At 38.7% G+C, this 7,414-nt stretch overlaps 1 long non-coding RNA gene across 1 annotated transcript; it reads left to right on the top strand.

Moving 5' to 3' along the window:
• Window positions 1-258: 258 nt before the first annotated feature.
• On the top strand, window positions 259-3,946 carry LOC149305197 (uncharacterized). The gene is made up of 3 exons (XR_016271771.1): window positions 259-385; window positions 1,689-1,817; window positions 3,843-3,946. It is a non-coding gene; the product is annotated as an uncharacterized LOC149305197 (long non-coding RNA).
• The last annotated feature ends 3,468 nt before the right edge of the window (window positions 3,947-7,414 follow it).

Genomic DNA, 7,414 nt, shown 5'->3' with positions numbered 1-7,414 from the left:
CTTTAATAGTTAGTGTTGAGGGATGCTAGGAGTTGCAGTTCAACATCTGGAGAGCCACATGCTGCCTACTCCTGTGCTTGGAATAATATTCTAGATACCTATTGTTCCATTCAGACTGGTGCTGTTCATTCCCTAACATCTGCAACTAGTTAAGTCAGTAGAAGGGGACTACTGCAGCACAAAAAGTAGGAATGTGAATGCAAAATATAAAATGTTATTGTGCAGTATGTTAATAACAAATTGTTTCCTGCTCTAGGAATAAACACAAGAAATAATTTACTTTCAAGTTCAAGCAAAGATTCTGTCCCGTCGAATCCATGGCCCAATTCTAGTTTGCCTATAAAGACATCGGCAGTGGCAGGAGGAGTTGCCAGGTTGAACTCCAGTAAGCAGTGTTTGCAATATTCTGAAAAGATGCCTTCTACTTACTAAAGTAAATAGGGTATTGAGAAAGGTATTTCTACAAGACCATCAGATACAGTGGTACACTGAGTCTGACTGGACCTTCCCAGATTGGGTTTATCTCCCTGTGGTTGACAAAATGAAGCTTTGGTAAAGATAATGACCTCTTACTCAGGTACCTCACTATTCTGCTGAGCTGTTTGGAAATGAAAGGTTTTTCTTCCACGGGGATGGCCAGATTCTTCAGCCACACCAGACCATATTTCTGGTGACTAGGTCTCATAATTTGCAGGTCTTCTCATTAATTGCAGAGAGGTATACTGCACTTTCTATTGACTTTTTTGTTGTTTTTCTTATTTTCAGATGCATGCTGCATTATCAGTGGCTCTTGGGAAACTACTAAATCAGACAGACAACTTTCAAAGACAGAAATACAGAGCAGTCCACCTTCTTGCTCTGTTCTCAGAGACCCACAGTTAAACACATATCTCCTTGGGAGCTAAAGTCTCTCCTATCTGCCCCTCTGCTTAGAGGGAAAGTACAGTTTAGGGGCTTGCAAACATTGCTGCACTTTTAACTTTCAAAGACAGACATACAGAGCAGTCCACCTTTTTGCTCTGTTCTCAAAAAACCACAATTAACCAACATGTTTTTTTGAAAGAGCCCTCTAGCCCTGCTCCTAAATACATTTACAGTTTAAATTATACATACTGCACTTGGAAATTAATCCCACTGAGTTCAGTAACACTTGTACACTAATAATCTAATAATTCCAAATATGATTGCAGTCAGCTAAAAATAAGCTCTGAAGATGGTGCCTTAATGATACCACATACATAGAAAGATCAGATTTTTTTCCCAAAGGCTTTTTGAAGACTTTTTTTTTCAAAGTCTTGTAGCTCAGCTCAAACACTCAGTTGCCGAAGTGGTGGAGTCATTTAACACAACTGTATCATCTCACATTGCATGTGACCATTTGCCTTAGGTGAAAAGCTTACATATTCTTGAGAAAGACACTATCTCTTCCAGCTTTTCATTTGTGGGGAAGGATTTTGATTTGTGGAGCACTTTCCAATTAGCTTTGCTATATTGCTGATAGAATAAGTATGTGAGTTAGATGGACTTCAAAGCTGTGCTAAATTAAAATATCTCATTCTAACACAATAACTAGATTAAGCATTTTAACTGATGTTTCCTTTCAGGAAACTATTGTTAAGAGTATGTGAAACCTAGACTATGCTGCCTTGACCTCAATTGAGTCCTCCTTTTCTTGCATTTTCTTTCAGGTCACACAGGATCAAATGGGCTAACGGGTGCTTACATCCCTTCATTTCTGAAAAAGGAAGTTGGCTCTGCTGGCCAGAGAGTTCAGTTAGCACCAATTATCAATCCGTCTCCTCTTGATCCATCATCTGGTAAGCTCTGTTTCCTTCTTGTAGCACAGCAGTTGTACCACTGCATCAAAATCTATGGGCAGCCCACAAATGGCCAAGTTTTATCCTAAGTCCCTGTCTTTGGAATTAGCTTTGGAAATTACATCCCCCTTGTCAATATAGCAGTGACTTGAGGAAGAATGTCTTTCTTCCAGAGACTCTTGCCATTCTGTTTGCCAGGTACGAACAGTCCATTGGGATTAGGCCCTTAGTGACTAATGCTGCCAGCTTGGTTTGCTTCCAGTAGTTGGAAATGGCTGCTGCTGCTGCAGAAGAGCCGCTGTTCTGTTCACTGGAATGAAGAATTGTTCTGTAAGAGTATGCCCCGTATTTCCTCTCCTACTGTTTTGGAAGATCTCATGGCAGATTTTTAAGGATCGCAGGGGTATGATGGTGCTAAAACCCTTGGTATACAAGCAGAACTTCACAGAATTTACAGTCCAGTACTTTAGTTCATAATCTTTTTGGATTGTTTTGTCAATGGTTTTGTGAGCATTACAAAATTATTTGCTTTGAGTTTTTATGAATCTAAATGTATTTTCTCTCTCTTAGTTGCATGTTGTGCTGGCTAATATTTTTTAATAAATGTGGGCATACATTATTGTCGTTGTAGTAGTAGCTGTGTGTCTTTAAGTAGTTTCCGAGCTATGGCGACCCTATAATGGGATTTTTTGGAAAGTTTCTTCAGAGGGGGTTTGCCATTGCTATACTTTGAGGTGGAGAGAGTAAGACCTTCCCAAATGAGGTTCCATGGCTGAACCCGGATTCAAACCCTGGTCTCTAGAGTCACAGCCCAATGCTTAAATCACTACGCCATACTGATTCAGGGCATACTCTATAACATGTTCTATGACTATATCTATTTAATGAGTTATACACCTATTTGTTCACTATGGCCTGTTACAGACTGCCAAAATAAAGCTGCTTCAGGTCTCTTTGGAGGTATGCTATTTAAATGATGCATGCATCCTAAGAATCCAGAAGCTGCACCAAAGCTGCACTCCAGTGCTTAGGAATGGAGTGTGGCTTTGGCGCGACCTCCGGACTCTTAGGACCCGTGCATCATTTAAATAGCATACCTCCAAAGAGACCCGAAGCAGCTTTATTTTGGCAGTCTGTAACAGGCCCTATGTAACACCAAATGCAGATGATTTGTAGCCCATTAGGTTCAACTTGTGAACTGAATCCTGATTCCCACAATAAATATCTTGATCGACCAAGCTTCAAATGTATAAAATTCTGAGCATTTATTTTTTGGTCAATTCCCAGTTTCTTTTGTAACTGTTTGTGGCTCCTGAAAATCCGCTCTGTGTAGAAGAATGTGGTAGATGGCAGAGGAGGATTTAGGTTTATTGATAAACATGGCTACACATTTCTCTACAGGAAGCCACTATTACACCAGAAGCCTTTCTGGAAATAGGAGAAAAGCATATTTACTATTTCTAAGCTTCCACCATTGTCAGTTCTAGTAGACAACTCATTATCACACGTGAATATTCAGTATAAAAATATTCACGTATTTTTCTTTGTCAGTGGTGGAATAAAGAAGAAAGTAAGATACACCGGAGACCCAGCATGGTGTCATGATTTGACTAGGACTCTGGGAGATCAAGATTTGAATTCCTGATCTGCTGTGGAAGCACAGTGTATGACATTGGGCAAGTCATGTTTTCTCAGCCTCAGAGGAAGTCAATGGCAAACCCCTCTGAATAAATCTGGCCAAGAAGACTCTAGGATAGGGTCACCATAAGTCACAGTCAACTTGAAGGCATGTAACAGCAACAAAAAAGTTCTTCATTAATTTTCACTAAAATCAATAGTATATTAGTAATTAATGCCCAATTTCCAGTAGTGTTAGGATTTCCCCCCTTCACTCTGGAGCTCTCTGCAATGCCACACATTTGCTTGGGATGGTTTTCCAGCCCTCCAGAGTGATTTTTATAATAATAATAATAATAATAATAATAACTTTTATTTATATCCCGCCTTTCCAATATTTTGATCAAGGCGGCTTACAATACAGATAAAAGCATATCTGTGCATATATGGCACGCATATATGGTGCGCAAGGTCAAGAAGAAGGATTTCCCAGTGGAAGCACTCAACTGGATACATGTCTGCCTGTAAGTAACCCTATTCTTCTTTCTTAAAAAAGGTAGATGCAGATGGGATAGAATAAATACAATCCTAAATCTGTTAATACTTGGTTGACTCACTCCCATCCAACACCAATGAAGAAACTGAAGAAGAAAATTCAATTTGTTCTGCTTCAGTTATCAAGGGTGCTGGAGATATTTAGACAGAAAAGCAATGAAAAATTTCCATTCTACAACTATTAATAATGGATATTTCTTTGACAAAACAAAATCAGAACTAGTAAGACAGAACAGGAGATTATGGTTGATAGAAAAACATGTCTGGAGATCATCTAGGTCAGGAATTTCTAGGTCAGGAGTTTCTGACCTTCACTTGAATTGTAACACTTAGTGCTGAAATGCTAGAATTTTGAGAGAATTGGGAAATTGTATTTAAGGGCAAGGAGAACTGTATTCAGAGTTATTCTATTGTGGGAGAGGTAAAGAATGCTCATGTAATTTGTCATTCTGAATTGGTTATAGTGCTCCATTGGGAGTGGGACTCAGCCATTGCCAATGCATATATTTTATTTTTGCATTTTGGGACCATTCTAGGCAGCAAACCCATGTGCACACAAAACAAAATCAGACCATTTTCTGTGTGTGAAAACATTTTTTATCAAAAAATTACCCCCCCCCCCCCCACATACATACACAATTATAAAAATTCCCCCAGACTTTTGTAACCTCATTCAGTAGGGCGGGGGGGGGGGGGGGACTTTTGATATTTTATGTGAAAGAATTAAATGCACAAAGCTTTATATCTCAATATTTTTCCTGCCAAGATTGGGCATTCTGAATCAATGGATAATACTAACATTGATACATTGACCCTTATTTTCTTGTAGAGACATTTGAGGAATTCAGTCTTTGGTATGTTCAACATAAATGATCAAGATCTATATCTCCTGGACTAATGTGTTATTTATGGACTTCCCCACTTTCTAAACGTCTCCATACAGTTCTCATCTCAAACAACATGGCATCATCACCATCACCATGCAGTTTTACAATTTACTGTACAGAATACAGTTTTTACGTTTGTAATTTTATACTGTTTTTATGTGATGTTTTAATTGTTTTATTGTAATAAGTCAAGTCAAGTCACTTTATTACAGTCGTAGACCAGCACAGGTAAAAAAAAAAAGGTCTACAAAATAATAGAGAGTAAAAGCAAAGCAAAAGCAAAGCAAAAACAAGGTAAAAACAAGGTAAAAACACAGGTTAAAACAGTATTTAAAATATCCTTTTAAAATCCAGTGTGTCAGAGCAAGATTAGTTCCAGCCTACTGAGGAGGTCATTGTCTGACAGATCTCAACTGCAGCTGTGCAGACTCTGGCAACATTATATGTTATATCAGGGTTGATGTCCACAAGCAACAAAGAAGTATAAAATTGATTGGTGTATCCTTGATGATTATACAGTAAAGGTGAAATAAGGCTGAGGTGGATGTCCCTGTAGTATGAACAATGGAGTAATTCATGTGAGATCTACATGGTCGCCATGAGCTGTGTTAGAATTGAGAGCAACTGACAAAAACAACAATAAGATGTGATGAGGCCTTTTTTCAACAAATGCTTACTTTAGGCAAAGCAGAACCTTACCTTGTTGAAGAGAGGCATTAAATCACTCCCATTACCCACCTAGTGAGTCCCCATCTGGCCTCTTTCATAAGCCATGAAGGACAATAATCTAGTCTCTGCTTACATTTCCCATAGTGTCACACTCCAGTGCTATATCAGGGTTATTATGAGAAACTGAAATGATATCTAGATTGATTTCTCACACTCTTGGAATTTAAAGCTGATTTTATTTTATTTTTAAAGAAGGCCATGATGAGTGCCTACAGCAGTGGTCCTCAGGGCCCTGGACTGCTACCCAAGGATTCCTTCTGCTGACATTATCCCATCAGGTCAGATTAGTTGCTGGAGGATTAAGCCCAAGTGGAATAGTCCAGATAAATACTACAGAATATGCTGACAAGCACACAGCATTGGAATGTTTTTTTCTTAATTCGACTTGGAGATTCTGGGAGTGTTAGTAAAAAAAAACAACTTACAAGCTCTGGTCAAGGGCTCATCAGAAGCCAGTTGTTCTTCCATTGCAAAATCCATGCTGGTATAAAAGCTTTATGACTATTCTTAGCAAATATATCAGGGCTGCTGTTGTTGTTTCTTCCATGGTAAAAGAAGAATAATGGTGCCTGTAATAGCAATATAGAAACACCATTACAGATTGGAAGGACAACATATTGTTTTCTCATTCTCATTGTGGAAAAAAAACAAAAAACAATGATAACAATTTACTCTGACCTTTTGGAAGAATTACCAGTCCTAAAATGATTCCAGACAGGGGGCATATTTTACAATACATTCTCTGTTTTTGTTTGTTTGCTTGAGGAATCAGGACATAAAGTACAGAACTGACCAATTTGGGGGCAGAAGAATACGACAAAGTCATCATCATTCCGTACATTCCGCCTCGCACCCTCAGAACGACTGGGCAGCAGCTACTGAAGGTGCCTGGGGCTAGGTTAACCTCCACTTCTCGGAGGACGTTCTCCATAGCTGCCCCAGCCCTTTGGAATGCGCTGCCCACAGAGCTCCGCTCATCTACCACCCTGGCCCAATTTAGGAAGGACCTTAAAACCTTCCTATTCCAACAGGCATTCTCCGAATAAATATCCTGTGGGCCTCCCTCCTCTTTCGTGGCCAAGAGGTTGGGCTATGGGGCTTTTTTATTGTTGGTTTATGTGTATTTTTAGTGTGTATTTTAATTTGTTGTTTTTAACATGTTGTAAGCCGCCCTGATCGAAGGAAGGGCGGCATATAAATAAAAAGTTTATTATTATTTATTATTATTTATTATCATTTCTTATTAAGTTCTCCCCCCCCCCCCCATTATCTTTGACTCAGTGCTACTAGCTCTTTGAAATGTACTGGCTCTTACGGTATTGAATTAAAAACACCTAAAATTTGTCAGATGAGGTGGTATCATCATCATCTTAATAGTGTCACTACTGTTATTGTTTATTTATAAACAACAATATACATGATGCTTTGCAAGTAAAACAACAACAAAAACAACCAGCTCTGCCAAAAGTGCACAATCTAATGTCTGCATTTGTGCATGTCTACATGTGCAACTTTGTGTGTATGTGTGCCTTCAAGTCTCCTGTTGAGTTCTGGGGATCCCATTATTTTTTTGTGGGGTTTACTTAGGCAAGGAATACTCAGAGGTGGTTTTGCCAGTTCCTTCCTCTGAAGTAGAGCCTACAACACCTGGTGTGTACACACACACATACACACACACATGGGAAAGAAGGATTAGTATAAATATAAAACTAGGCAATAAATTTGTAACACAAATTATGCATACATAATAAAAAGATGATACAACACAAAATAAAGCAAACTTACAGTATAATCAAAATATGAAAGATG

The sequence above is a fragment of the Sceloporus occidentalis genome, unplaced genomic scaffold (genome assembly GCF_023333645.1).
Source record: "Sceloporus occidentalis isolate IW3139 unplaced genomic scaffold, rSceOcc1.0.p SCAF_12, whole genome shotgun sequence".
Classification (NCBI taxonomy): domain Eukaryota; kingdom Metazoa; phylum Chordata; class Lepidosauria; order Squamata; family Phrynosomatidae; genus Sceloporus; species Sceloporus occidentalis.
The sequence above is the reverse complement of the archived record's forward strand: the minus strand, read 5'-3'. Positions and strand labels throughout refer to the sequence as shown.